Source organism: Hippopotamus amphibius, chromosome 1 (genome assembly GCF_030028045.1).
Source record: "Hippopotamus amphibius kiboko isolate mHipAmp2 chromosome 1, mHipAmp2.hap2, whole genome shotgun sequence".
Lineage (NCBI taxonomy): Eukaryota > Metazoa > Chordata > Mammalia > Artiodactyla > Hippopotamidae > Hippopotamus > Hippopotamus amphibius.
The window spans coordinates 6805988-6820669 of NC_080186.1; the positions used below are offsets into that span (position 1 = coordinate 6805988).

General features: G+C 55.9%; 1 protein-coding gene across 6 annotated transcripts in view; it reads left to right on the forward strand.

Annotated features, from left to right (window-relative positions):
* The window catches only part of SPSB1 (splA/ryanodine receptor domain and SOCS box containing 1), a 66513-nt gene that overhangs the window by 4479 nt on the left and 47352 nt on the right, over nt 1-14682 (forward strand). Inside the window, exon 1 of one of the 6 annotated variants that reach the window (XM_057703459.1) lies at nt 9937-9955. The exons of 4 other annotated variants lie outside the window; for them this stretch is intronic. The gene's annotated coding sequence lies outside the window, so the exon portion shown is untranslated. Of the gene's footprint in view, nt 1-9936; nt 9956-12094; nt 12721-14682 lie in introns of those variants that run through there. One more of the 6 variants, XM_057703439.1, reaches the window with a different exon arrangement.

The window sequence follows — 14682 nt, forward strand, 5'->3', positions numbered from 1 at the left end:
AAGAGAGAGGCCTGGGCTGGAGACAGAAACTTTGGAACCTTCTTTGCCATCAGCAACAGAGTGTTTGGCATGAGATGAGGTGTGCCCAGGGCATGGAACCCTCATTCCTGGCATTTTCACCTAGAAGCGGGAAAGAGACCCGGGCACTAGAGCCCTCGGCCTAGTGCTCCAGCCTGGGCCTGTGTGTCCTGGGAGAGTCTACCTCTGACAAAGAGGGTGGGTGCTGGGGTCTCCACGGTGGGTGCATGGGTGCCCAAAGGCCATCTGGGAAGCCTTCTCTTGGCTTAAGGGTTTGATTCTTCTCTCTTTTCTTAATCGTGGTTAAATACACATAACATCGACATGACATCTTAACCACTTTGAGGTGTAAGTTCCGTGGGATTAAGTACATTCACTTTGTTCTGCAACCATCACCACCTCCACCTCCAGAACTTCTTCATCATCGTGCAAAACTAAAACGCTGTACCCATTAAACACGGACTCCCCATCCTCCCCTCTCTCTCCAGCCCCTGGCAACCACCGTTCTACTTTCTGTCTCTGAATTTCACTACCCTAGGTCCACCATGTAACCTGAATCATACAGGATTGCCCTTCTGTGATTGGCTTACTTCAATTAGCATGATGCCTTCAAGGTTCATCCGTGCTGTAGCCCGTGTCAGAATCTCCTTCCTTTTTAAGGCTGGATATCATTCCACTGTCTGGATGGACCGGACTACATCTTGCTTATCCACGCGTCTGTGGGTGGACGCTTGGTCTCTGGTTTTTCATCACTCTTCCTGAGAGTTACACTCTCCAGGGAGGGGCCTCATTGTGCGCCTTTGGGGTCCCCGTGGGGATGAGGAGGAAGGGGGCTCTGATGGTGGGCTTTGGGGCTCCTTGCCACCCTGATGTGACTGGCCCAGCCTCACAGCCTGCTGCCCCCTCCAGCCGGTCAGAAGTAAGGTGAGGCCACTTGTGGGGACTTGCAGGGACCAGGAAGCCAGGGTGCAGCAGGGAGGGGCCCCAGGTCTCAGGTTTCACTTGGCCACGAGCCCCCAGAGGTGCTGTCAGGGCGGGAGAAGCGACCCCTCCAACTACTGTCCAGCTTCTCATTCCCAGGGCAATGCACAGCTGGTTTCCGCTCTCGAGGACCTTTTAGTTCACATTCACTCACGGTCCCTGCTGCTTTGGTGCTGTTGCCACTCTTTCCTGCATAGACAGCGCCCTTCCCGCCCCCTGGGCCACTGCTGCACCCCCTCCTGCTTGTGCCGGCGCCTCCTGGCCCTTTCTGCAGTGTCTCCCCCACGAACCCCTCCACGCCCACCCACGCCCCCTCCTCCCATCTCTCTCAGGCCGCCCACCTCCTCACGCAGGTCCCTCTCGCCCCCTTCCTCCTAGCTTCATCACCTGCGTCTGTGTCCTGTTGACCCACCCCTCCTGGGACTCTTGTCACAGGACGTGACTCTCAAGTTTTCAGTTCACAGACCAGAATTTCCCCCACAGCTCCGTGGCAGGTCAGGAACTCCAGGACAAATTTCTTCTCGTGAGCTGTTATTGAACTGCTGGTGTTCATTCTTTCATTCAGACGTGATCTGAGCAGCTACAGTGTGCAGCCAGTCTGCTGGAGCTGAGGATACACAGGCTGGAGGCGGGTGCCTCGCTCTCAGAGACCTGTCTGTCTAGTGGGAGGTGCAGGCCTGTCTCCCGTGATGACCTTACCTGGGGTCTAGGAAGATGCTGATAGAGAGAAGGTGGCAGGGAGGCAAGTGGGCATTTTAGGTGGAAGGATGGCAGGTGTGGAAGGTGAACTTGGGCCAGTGTGTGGCTGGAGTGGGGCTGAATGAGGCAGAGAGGCTGGAGAGCAGGGGATGGGCCTATGGGGAGAGGGGCCAGGACATTAGGGGTTGCTCCCATGGGGAGGGCAAGGACATTGGGGGATGCTCTTATGGAGAGGGGGACGACATTGGGGGATGCTCTTATGGGCAGGGGGAGGACATTGGGGGATAGTCACACAAGGAGGGGGAGGATATTGGGGGATGCTCTCATGGAGAGGGGCGGGGCACAGGAATGCACCTGGAGGGTGTGCTCTGACTCGAACTCCTCAAGTCAGTGGCTGAGCGCCTCAGGGCAATGACTGGTTCTTGCTGGCCATCTTCACCTTCTTGGCCATAGGTCTCTGCAGCGGGATGGCTGAGTCCCCGGGCCTCCCTCATGGTGGATGCTGCTTCCTGCTCCCGTTTGCTCACTATATCTTCACTCTAAATAGGCACATTTTGACCATGGAGAGCACTCTGGGCACAGCAGAACGGGTGTGTGTGGCAGGAGAGAACCCGTTTTCCTGCCAGATGCCTCTTACCCTCCAGCCCAGACACGGAAGTGGAGGTGGGAGGGAGTGTGGGGGACGTGGGGGTAGGTGGATGGGCAGGATGGGCTCAGGGGCGCTTGAACACCAGGCTGGACACTTTGGACGGGTGGAGTCACCGATGTAGGAAGAAGAGCCGCACACAAGCGATCGGGTGGAGAAGGGGCAGCGTGAATGCAGGCACAGGCTGGGTTTGGAGCATGGTCACAACAGCCACTTCATGGAGGCTGACTTGTCCAGGCGCGCTCCCAGGGGCTGTGTGTGCATGCAGTCGCTCAGTCTTCATAATGTCAGTGAGGCCTGTAGGGCAGGTAGGTGCTGCCCCATTTTACAGATGAGGCAACTGAGACCAGTTCAGGGCCACCCGGGAGCAGGGAGCTGAGCCCTGCAGCCCGGCTCTCCCAGGTCAACACTATTCATCATCAAACTCTGTCACAAACAAGGAAGGCAGCAGAAGCGAGTGAGCTGAGAGGCAGACCAGAGGGTCAGATGTCACCTGTGGCCTGATACATGGGGTGTAGGGGGCTGATGAGAGTCTGAAGTGGCCCCAGGTTTGAGGGGAAATGGTGGCACCTCCCCCCACAACAGAAATGGCATTGGTGGCTCCTGACTCCAGGAGGTCTCCATATGCTGATGTGCTCTGTCATATTGGCCGATTATGGTTTGGGTTTTTTTTTTAATTTTGTTTTACATTTAAAAAGAAAAATTTCTGGCCACGTCATGCAGCACGCAGGATCTTAGTTCCCTGACCAGGGATCAAATCTGCACGCCCTGCATGGGAAGCAGGAAGTCTGGACCGCCTCTGGACCGCCAGGGAAGTCCCTGTTCTGTTTTGTTTTTTAATCGAGGTGAAGTCCGTATAACATAAAATTCATCATTTTCAAGTGAGCTATTCAGTGGCCTTTAGTACATTCACCACGTTGTGCAACCACCTCCATCTAGTTCCAGAACGTTTTCCTCACTCCAAATGGAAACCTTGTACCCATTAAGCAGTCACTTCCCGTGCCCCCTCCCCCAGTCCCTGGCAAGCACCCGTCTGCCTTCCGTCTCTATGGATTTGCCGATCCCAGACATTTCCTATAAATGGAATCACCCACTCCCAGACCTTTTGTGTCTGGCTTCTGGCTAATGATGTTGGGCACAGCACATCGAAGTGCTTCCTAGAAGGAAGCTGGATTTCCCCTCCTGGCTCACTTGAGTGCCACTCAAAGGTGGAAACAAGAGCTTGTCTAAAATATTCACCTGGAAAAAGCAGGAAACTGTAGACACCTGCCTTTCCCTCCGTATCCCTAGCCACCGAGGACCCAGCCACTGACCTCTTGAGCAGCCAGTGAACTTTCTCACCGCTCCTTGTTTTTTCCGGTGATCTTTTAAAAGTGAGCGCCTGACAATGTCACCTCTCTTCTTAAAGCCCGTCAGCAGCATCTGTGGCGCTTAGGGTGAATTCCCAAACCCGTGACGTGGCCTTCAGGGCGTGACCTGGTCTCAAGCTCACTTTGTGCAGCCCACCCTCCGGCAGCGATGCCACATGTGTCTTTGTGGACCAGCGCAGAGGCTGGGGGTCGTGGCGCTCCTTCTCCCCCAGCCGTCCGGGGTGGGAGCTGTTTCCAGGGCTGGTCTCTGACAGCGTTGCCATTTGGTGCCACTTTCAAATCCTGTTGGCCCGTCTGGGAGCAGAGCTTCAGCTTTAGCTGGCTCTTTCTCTTCCCCTTTCCTCCCAGTTTTCTGAGACCTGGCTGTCTTCTGTCTCATTTGCAGTGTGATCGAGAGCTTCCTGCCCTGCTCTGGGGCGGTGATGCCTTGACCAGTGTCCACTGGGGCCATTTGCTCTAGGGCCACTCTTGACTGGGTCACCGGCCATGGTGCCGTGACCGCGGGTGGGAGGACCATTCGTAGACATGCATGGGGTTGGGCACCAGGGATACCTGACCTGAGCACACCGGCCCCGTAGTCCTAGGAGCCCTCTGACAACGTTTTCCTGCGTTCTCCTCCCATTCTTGGGCAGTTGAGGGTATCTTGACCGCCGTCTGCGCTGTGTATGACTCCGCCAGAAGTGGTTTTAGCTTGTATCGAATGCACCCCGTGTGCCAGGCACGGTGCTCTGCTGCTGTAGACGGATTTCATCCTTCAAACAACCCGTGAGGAGGTATGACCTCCCCATTTACGGACGAAAAGAGTGAGTATCAGAGACTTTTTCTGTGCCTCTGGAGAAGAAATGGCTCCAGGATGATAGAAGGTTGGCCTGATCCACAGCTGTGTCCTTTCTGTTGTGACTGCTGAACCCATGGCATCGTTTATTGGGAGCTTACTATTTGCTAGACGTCACTCTGGAGGTGTGAGAAGCAGCCCGCCCTCAAGAGTCTGGAGTCAAGCAGGTAGAGATGACGACAGCTGTGTGCAAGAAACACTAGCTAATTGCCGGGTGTGCTGAGTGGGCACAGGAGGCCTCCTGTGGCTGTCAAGGCTGGGGGTCTCGTAGAGTGACCCTGAGGAGGAGGGAAGGCTGCTGTGTGGCAGAGAGCCCTGAATGCCGGGTCCAGGGGTTGTTGGTGGGTATAGGGTGACCTTGCATCCCGCCCCTGTTTGCCCCAAACGTTGCTCCTATGATGTGTGCGTAAACAGGACACTTTGTCTCCATTTGCTGTGCGGTCAGCGCTCGGACCAGTGCCTCTTGGGAGCATCACTTCAGCTCCTGGGTCTGTTTGCCTGGATGTGCTTGGCGCTCGCCGAGCAGATCATTATAACCATCTGCTTGGTGATTTGGGTGCAGGTCTGACCGAGGCTGGGGTTTCTGGCTGGGGCGGTGCTGCTGCTCGGTGGCCCTGCACTTCCTCGGGAGTGGGGGCTGATGGGGAGACCCTGAGAGCTCCCACACCCGCCGTGGGAAACGGGCCACGATGGTGGATCCGCCTGTCGATTTCCTGGTGGATTCCAAGGTGCCTCACGCAACCCTGAGATTAAACAGCGGAGTCAGAGGAAGGCCGTTTTTGTGGAGGGGAGGGGCCCTGCCAAGTGCTGGGGGCACCTCTGTGGATTTACTGGGGGAGGGAGGGTTCTTGCTCCTCTCAAGGTCTCCGTTTGGAGCTCTTAAGAAGCTGTAACGAGACCGGTCGCCCTGCCTTGGTGAAGCTTGGCAGGATCATCTTAAGGGGCGACACCAGTGTGAAATCTGTTCTAATTATGTATAAATTATATATAAATGCCAAGATCCTTTTAAAAAATGTTGCTCATCTTTGGAGGAGTGTGAGGTTCAAAAGATAGGGCTTCCTCCCCCGCGCCCCCTCCTTCCAGTTCCAGCCTAGTGGGCCAGTGTTGAGCTGTTTTGTATATTTTATTATATCTTTGTCTCCTTGCCCCCCACCGCCTGCCTCGTGCTCTCCAGGCCCTCAGAAAGCCCATCTTCCTCACCACTGTGTCACCCTCAGGGGTGTCTAGACAGCTCGTGATAAAGGGTTTTTTAAATTCCTTCATCATTCAGCCAGTATTCCCTGAATGCCAGCGCTGTCTCGGCTGCCACGGTGCCCACACTGAGAGGTGCCCAGACAGCTTCGACCCAGAAGCCCTGTCTGAGCCGAGTCCGAAGCCGTGACTGGGGTGTCTCCCCCGACACACCCACCCACCCCCAGGGGTGTCTCACTCTGCTGAGGTTTTGCTTTGCAGTCAGTGTTTACATGTGTCTTTTAATGGAAAAATTTGAACACAGGCAAGAGCAGAGGCCGGTGTCGGGAGCCCCACGTCTGCAGCACGCTGGCAGCGGGCACCACCCAACCACGTGGCTCGACCACACGCAGGGGACGTCCTCCTTCCAGACAGATCGGGGTTAGGGGTGACAGTGAAGTCCCAGAAGGGTCAGATGGGGCTCGTGTGCTTTGGAGGGTTAAAACTGTGTTCTTATTTCCTAGGAGGCTCTGACAAGGGGGCACTGGGCGTCCTGGACCCCCTGCTTGGAAGGTTGTGAGGGACTCTGTCCCATGGGTGTGTGGACACCACCTCCGCAGTCCCCGATTTCCCACAGAGCCTCAGGGATGCCACGAAGCGTGGGAAGACAGGCCATTGGAACAGAGCACTTCAACTTTTTTCTTTTCTTTTTTCTTGAGCAGGGCAGGGTTTTGTACAAGGCTTAATTTGGGGAGGGGGAATCACTGCAGCTGTTGAAAATAATTTGGGGGGATACTCTCCTAGAGGCAGATTAACAGGGGTCTTCTCCCATTCACTCCTGCCTCTGCCCTCCCTCCGACATGCTTCAGTAAACCTGTAGGAATAGAGAAAGGTCAGGACCAGGGTGAGCTGCAGCACCCAAGATGCTTCTACCCGAGCTACCGGGTGTCAGACGCAAGATGTGGTTTGTTTGGTTTTTTAAAAATATTTATTTATTTATGTGGTTGCTCTGGGTCTTAGTTGCAGCAGGTGGGCTTCTTAGTTGTGGCCAGCGGGTTCTTAGTTGTGGCCGGCGGGCTCCTTAGTTGTGGCACGTGAACTCTTAGTTGCAGCATACATGTGGGATCTAGTTCCCTAACCAGGGATCAAACCCATGTCCCCTGCATTGGGAACATAGAGTCTTATCCACTGAGCCACCAGGGAAGTCCTGTAAGATGTGGTTTTATCCACTGTATTATGGGTCTAGGATGTGATCTTTGTTTTCTTCCCGGGAAAGTGGGTTTGGAGCATCCATGGGGACTTTTCTCCTTGGATTGAACCATGCTTCACTCTTAGCCAGACAAAATAGCTGTGTTTAGATAAAGTGGAAAAGTGGGGCTGGCTTTCCCTCCTTGAGTTACAGGAAGCCCCTTGAGGACCTAGTTTTGGTGTAACTGCTTCCCCTGAATTTTTTATAAGACAAAGCAGGTAGTACCTGACCTCTCTGCATGTTATAGCAGTGTGAGGCTGTCTCTTCAAGGCTCAGAGTGTAAACAGTAGGAGCTAATGCAGGATTCATTTCTCTGCAGGTGGGAACTGGGTTAGCGGGATTGCAGTTTTCCTGAGTCCAGTAAATGCTGGTAGGATATAGGCAGGTATGATCATGGAGGTTTCTTGGGCAAGCAGCTCAAGAGCTGAATTTTGAGGACTGGATGACCTCACGTCTTGTCATCTCCGGGAAGCAGCGTGGTTTTGGAAAGCACCTACTGAAGGCTGCCCAGGTAGAGTTTTGGACTCTGTGGAGGATGCAAAGGTGAGGTGACCAGGGACAGTGAGTGCCAGTTGTTCAAACCGGGCTCGAGGCTGTGTGTATCCTTAGCAGATCTGCATAGGTGGACCACTCTTTCCTCCTGTGTTTAGACCAGTTCACTTAATGTTCATTGAGCATCTGCTATGTTCCAGGCACCGCTCTCGGCACTTTCCGTGCATTAACTTATACTGCTCCCAAGAATCCCGTTGAGTGGGGGTTGTTATGCCCATTTTACAGATGGGAAAACTGAAGCACAAAAATTCAAATCATTTGCCTGGGATCACACACAGCCAGGAAGTCAAGCTGGACACAGACACAGCCTGTGCTCTGAATCACTGCCCCACACGGCCTCAGGGCGTGAGGAGGCTCATGAGTGGGCGTGGATGGGGAGTGGGTGGGGAGGCTGCAGTCGCTGGGAGACCGCCCCCTGGAAGTTCTATGATAGGGTGTACCTGGGGTGCTTGGGGGGATGGTGGGGGAGAAAACTTTCTGGAGGAGAGACGCCTTAGTCAAGCAAGGGAGAGGGCCCAGGAGGGGTGCCTAGGTGGAGGAGGCATGAGAGCTAAGACAAGGAGGGGAGAACAGGGTCACGTGATGCGGTACTGCGGGGTCCAGGTGGGTCCAGCCTGGCCCTGCTGTGTCGCCGTGGCTGGCTCCTTTGCTAAATATGCCAAGTGTCATTGGTGAGGCAGGAAAACGGGAGATCTTGAGTCTTGACTTTTTCCCTTCAGGAGGGACTAAGACAACTTGGAAAGGTCCTCAAACGTCCACTGGACAGTTTCAGCATCTCTGCTGAGCTGTGAGTAGGCTCAGCCGTGTCTCTTGAATCCTATCTCCCCTGCCCCCTTAAATAAACAAAACAGCCGGCCAACTGGGAAAGCTGGGGGCTCCCCGTCCTGCGAGCAGCCGTCCTGGAATCCTCTTGAAGGCCCCGCTTGTCAGCGTCTTGACCCACTGCCCACCTTCTGCACGTCCAGAGGGGTGAGATCCAAAGAGCAAGGCCCTCTTTGGGTACAGAAGCCAAAGGAGGTGGAGGAAGGAAGTTTGGGCAATGAAGGGCAGAACGCTGGACACTTGCTTCTGTAAATCCCTTAAAGAATTTCAGAAAACTACTGCCCGCCCCCCACCCTGGGTTTCCCTCAGCAAGAGTGGGGCATAGGTCTTCTTACATCGTCATGTTTTTCTCTGAGAAAAATCAGCCTTAAGCATCAGACTTTACTTACATTCCTGAAAGACACTTCCTGTGATTATTTCGAGTGACAAGTGGCTACGGTTGTGCTCCTACATAATATTATGGTTTTAAACTGGGTCACAAACTCATGTGCCCCCAGGGGCCAGGAAGGAGGTGCAAATGAAGCAGCCAGTGGAAGGCTCTAGGGCCGAGTGTGGACTGCGGCTAAGAGTAGGCATGTGTCCTGTAGAAGGAGGTGGCCTCTCCTACCCAGAGATGTGGAGCCACGGCCCTATAGTGTCCACTTCTTTCACCCCTAAGAGAAGCCAGGCATCTCCTTAGCTCCCCTAGGAGAGGCACCTTCTCAAGAGTCAGCATTTATGGCCGCCTCCCTGGCACCAGGCACAAAGAACTTCCCCTAGGTTGTCTCTGGTGATCTGACTGAGCACCTGGCGGGTTCTGTAATCCTCATTCTGCAGAGGAGGAAACTGAGATCTGGACTGTCACCTCACCAGAGGGGGTGGGATTTGAACATGAGCCTGACCCTGAGCCTGGGCTTAGCACCATCACCGTGTGCAGTAGGGAGACGTGCACGTCCCCTCCACCTGGTGCCGGTGGACTCGCCCTCGGATGGCGATGCCGTCTCGTGCTGACCCAGCCCCAGAACATCACCTGGACTTTGGGGAACCTGGCGTGGGGGTCAGTGCCGCCCTGCTCCCCTCCTGGACGGGAACCCCGAGAGCACAGGCAGCTCCACCCACAGAGGGACGGCTCCTCTGCTCACAAGGTTGCTGACTAATTCTCTTTGCAAACGGTTCAGTTTCACATGCTTGAGTTTCCAGTAACTACGTGGGTGGATTTGTTTCATTTAAGGGGAAAACAAAACAAAACAAAACATGGAGGGGGTTTTCTTTCCCAAGAAGAGGACTCGCCAATTATGGGTTTTACTGTGTGCGGCTCCGGGCATCCTGGTGCCGATCCGCAGCCAACGGGGCCTCTGCCAGGCAGGCTCCGAGGTGGAAATCGCTTAGTCATTGACCAGCGGGGGCCAGGTGCGGGAAGCCAGGGAGGTGCAGCGGCCACCGGGTCCTGCAGAGGGAACGGGGGCCCCAGGCTCTTCCTGGTTCAGCCCTGTCCCACGGGGCGGGGCAGGGGGGACCTGGGGAAGGTGCCAGGTGAGACCAACGGCCTCACCTGCCCTGGGGCTGGCTGCACCTCCCAAGAGACTGGGCCTGGGAAAGAGACACTACCCAGCTGGCCGGGCCACCTGCTTCAGGTGAGTTGGAGTTGGTGGTGTGCCCGGGCACAGAGAGGCAGCCCCCGGGGGCAAGGGAGGGGTGTGTGTGTGTGTTCACATACACAGGTAATGTCTGCATGCTGTTTTGGCATGGGCACTGGCCAAGCAGAGCAGACTTGACATTGAGGTTGGGTCCTGGGGTTTCTGCCATGCCAGGCATGACCCCTTTAGTTGGCGAATGATGAGGGGCCGTGGGTTGTGGCAAAGGGGCTGATCCATGGGGAGTGGGCACCCAGGGGCATGGAGAAGTCGCTATTTACCAACGGGTCTGGGAGTGTCTGGGGATCTCAGAGCCCATGTGTTGCCTCAGCACACATGCACGTGCTCTGCTGGATGGCGTCTCTGGTCCAGGGTTTCTTCTCCGGAGGATGCTGTGTCTAGTCTGGGTTTGGGGGCTGGAGCAGTTACGAACCTGTCTTCGGAGTCAGATAGAGGTGGCCGGAGTCCTGCTCTGGTACTTCCTGCCTCTGTGACCTGGGCCTCAGTTTCCCATGTGTGAAATGAGGTGTCAGAGGACCCCATGGATGGGATGGGTTGACGTGGGTGAGCTGCCAGGTGCTGTCCTTCCCATAACTGGCTCCAAGGCCGCCTTCCTGCTCCGAGGAGGGAATGTGCCTTGGAACTTACGATCCTTAATCCTGGCCTTTGAGAGCTTGCTTCATGTGCTTTCTGGAAGGGAAGAAGGGCAGATATACTGAAAACTCTCAAACAATATCGTGTTAGGCAGTGGGTAATAAAGGCAATGAGAGGCCAGTGGAGTTCTGAAGGATTTTGATGAGGTTCAGAAGGTGAATCCAGGAAGGCTTCCTAGAGGAGGTGACACTGAAGCTGGACCTTAGCATGTGTAAGAACTGGGGGGGGGGGGGGGGGGAAGGGGAAGAAGGGAAGCGATGTTTCACTGGTGGCAGGGGATGTGCATACGCTTAGGAGCTTAGATGGTCCCCAGAGTGTAGTAAGTGCTTAATAGATACCATCATCAAAATCAACAGGACTCCAGGGTTTTCAGTTTAGGTGTCTGGGAACCTGTTTTTATAGATGTGGGAACGGAGGCTCAAAGAAGCTGAGTAATTTGTCCAGGATCCAGGTCTCACGGCCTTCCCAAGTCAAGAGGTGAAGGTGTGAAGTGTGTTGTGTGTGCGTGTGTGCTCGTGCATGGGTGTGGGGTAGAGATTTTCATTCCACCAGGTGGGAAAAGATAGGTTCAAAGCCGCGTGCAGCTGATTTCCTGTGATGAGGGGACCGATTTTTTTTTTGAGCCCCCACAGTTCCGTGGGCTTCTTGGGTGGATGCTTTTTATTCTCTGTTGACCTTCCGGCCTCCATCCGTGTTCCGGGCTCCGCTGCCCTGGTCGCACAGACAGGAAGCGGGGACACAGGCAAAGGCCTGAGGGGAGTCCCGACCGTTGTTGGGTTTTTGCGCCCAGGCTCTTCTGGAACTTCCCGGTGCCCCAGGCCTGCCCTGGAGCATCCGGGCGAGTGCGAGGGTCTGACCGAGCGTCCCCCGGGAGCCAGGGGATGCTGTGGACGGTCGCGCCCCTGACAGCCAGGTGGGGGCCACAGGAAGCCACTGCTCTTCCCTCTTTCCGGGAAGATGCTGCGTGGGGGGTGTGGGCTGGGGTTCCTGTGGGCTGGTGAGGGCGGGGCCAAGGGGTCTGGGCTGAGGCCCCTGGGTCCTTGGCTGGGGAGGTAGCCTCTCCTGCCTCCCCGAGTCTGGTCCCTCCTGGTCTGCGCTGCCTGTGCTGTCCATTGCCTCTGGCCCCTGCCTCCTCTTTGTGCTCCCTCCCCAGCAGACCGGGCCCTGCCTGAGACACAGCATCTCCAGGCAGCTGGGGGACAGGAGGCAGGACGCCAGGGCCTCCAGCCATGTCCCTGAGGCCACCCCCGCCTCCACTCTCAGGCTTCTAGTAGCCTGGGGGGAGCGTGAGTTGTTTTTCTTTTTTTTTTCTTTCTTTCATCTTTTTTTCTTACAAACAACCTGATTTGATTTTATTTTTTACAATTTATTTATTTATTTATTTATTTATTTATTTATTTATGTATTGGCTGTGTTGGGTCTTCCTTACTGTGTGCGGGCTTTCTCTAGTTGTGGTGAGTGGGGGCTACTCTTCGTTGTGCGTGGGCTTCTCATTACGGTGGCTTCTCTTGTTGTGCAGCCCGGGCTCTACGCACACGGGCTTCAGTAGTTGTGGCGCACGGGCTTAGTTGCTCCGTGGCATGTGGGATCTTCCCGGCCCAGGGCTCGAACCCGTGTCCCTTGCATTGGCAGGTGGATTCTTAACCACTGCGCCACCAGGGAAGCCCCCCGGGACCATGAGTTTTGATTCTGGCTTTTTTATTTATTTATTTATTTATTTATTTATTTATTTATTATTTTTGGGGGGTACACCAAGTTCAGTCATCTGTTTTTATACACATATCCCCGTATTCCCTCCCTTCCTTGATTCCCCCCCCCTCGAGTCCCCCCCACCCTCCCCGCCCCAGTCCTCTAAGGCATCTTCCATCCTCGAGTTGGATTCCCTTTGTTATACAACAACTTCTCATTGATTCTGGCTTTTGACCTGGATCCTGGACAGATGACTTAGCCTCTTTGCACCTCAGTCTCCACGTCCATAAGAATGGGCGTGGGGAGCACCACAAGGACTAACGAAGGACTCAATGACGTGTGGCTGGTGCCTCGGAGGCAGCTGTTTCCTTCAATCAGAGACTTGATCTTTGGTCACCTAGCAATTCCAGTGGCTCGCCCAGGTCAGTATATCTGCCGGGCTCTGGACACACCCCCCAAGGATTTTCCGTGCGTGGTGGGGACAGTCATGTGAGCTGTAATCATAACACAGCGTGACTGGTGCAGGGGACAGTCCGACGAGGGACCCCTCACCCAGGAGCCCCACCTTGGGGGCGGAGGCTGCAGTAAGTCCTGGAGGTTAGGTGGGGACCGGGAGGTGGGAGCCGAGGGGACAGCACCGGGAGGGCCCCGAGCGGCAGCATCCTGTGGCCTGCAGGCAGAGGGTGGACGCGGCAGGCTGGCGAGAGAAGCGGATGGAGCCACCACGGCCACGTGCCGTTCACCCTGCCCGTGGGACACGCCCCGCCCCCTCAGGGCAGGGCTTCATCCCCGATGGCGACTCCTCACCTGGGGACGTGAGGTGCAGAGGCAGGAGAGGAGGCCGTCTGGAAGGACGAGGACCGTGCTGGGGGCCCTGCTGCTCCACCCCGTCCTCCCCGGGACCCCGATGCTGTTCCCCTCTGAAGCTGAGGAGGAAATGTGGGCCGCCTGGGGTGAGGGGCTTGGTGAAGTCCTGGCCTGCAGGGCTGATGGGGAGTGGGGAGAAGGCCTCACCGTGCAGCAGCCCCAGGTGTCCACCCAGATCAGAGAGGGGGGGTCCCAGGGGCTGGGAAGGGGCAGAGTGAGATTGGATTGCAGCAGCAGCGGGTGATGGTTTTTCTGTGGCTAGGACGTGTAGGCTCCTCCCAGACCCAGGTGTGTCTGGTGTGGTTTGGGTGGGGGCAATGTTAGTAGGGCTACCTCTCGAAGGGCAGGGCTTGACAGCACTGTTCAGCCTGGTGGGTGGAGACAGGACAGCCCAGCTGAAGTAAGCGCCCCAGTCCATGCCCACTGGTCCTGTGGCCACCCGAGCTGCTCCCTCCCTGACTTTCCTGTCCCCAAGCACCCAGCCCCAGACCTCCCGGGAGGACCCTGGCTGGGCCTGGCCCTGGACTGGCCACCTGCCTGCCCAGTCCTGGGGTCAGAGGTGGGACCCTCAGAAGGGTGGAGAGGAATCCATACTTCAGGCCCATTGGGTCAGGTGACTTCTGTTGTGGCGGCCGGACGTGTCTGCTCAGGACAGGGCCAGAGTTCTCTGCCAAGGCCTCCCGATGTCCAGGTTGGTGTCTGTTTCTCACTGTTTCTGGACACCCTCCCCCCATCTTTGGTTTCTCTCTGCCTCCTTCGTAAATTTACATAGCAAAAACCTCCTTCTATAAATATTTACTGAGCACCCACTATGTCCTGTCCTGGCCATTGTTCTAGGCAGGGGGGTTATAGCAGCAACAAGATAGATTGGAAGGTGATAATTAATCTCTATTGCCTCCCAGGCCAGGACCGCCCTCTGTGTGCTGGGTGCGTCACTGTCTTCAGGGTCCACTCCTGAAACCTCCTCCCTTCCCCCCCCCCCCCACCCCCAGCCAGCCGGGTGGATTCACCCCACATCACCCTGGGAACTGGTGATACAGAGCCTGGGGTCTGGTCCCTGTGCTCAGTGCCTGGCCTGGGGCTCATAAGGAACCTAGAGGAGTCTTAGCAGATGTGGTGGGAGTCACCGAAACACCCTCCAGGGTGAGATCTTGGGTGTCATGGTCAGCTCTGATGCCCGCCTAGCACGCTGGCTGGGACCCGGTAGGGGCTCAGTGGGAACTTGTTGGAGGAATGAGTAAATGAGTGAAGGAGCTGGCCAACCTCTTCACTGACCGTGGGAAAGTTAGCATCTTTGATCTGATCAGCTCATATTCCGCGATTGTCTGTGGACTGTCTGTCTCCACGAGGGCAGGGGCTCCATCTACCTAGTTCAGCAGCCCCGGCACCTAACCTGAGACAGTGCCTGGAACACGGTGGGGCTGAGTCAGCCGATTCTTTTCCAGCTATGACTTTATCCCAGCTGTAGAGGGTGCTGTCGGCACCCCGAGGGGCTGCCCCCAACTCCCACCGATCGC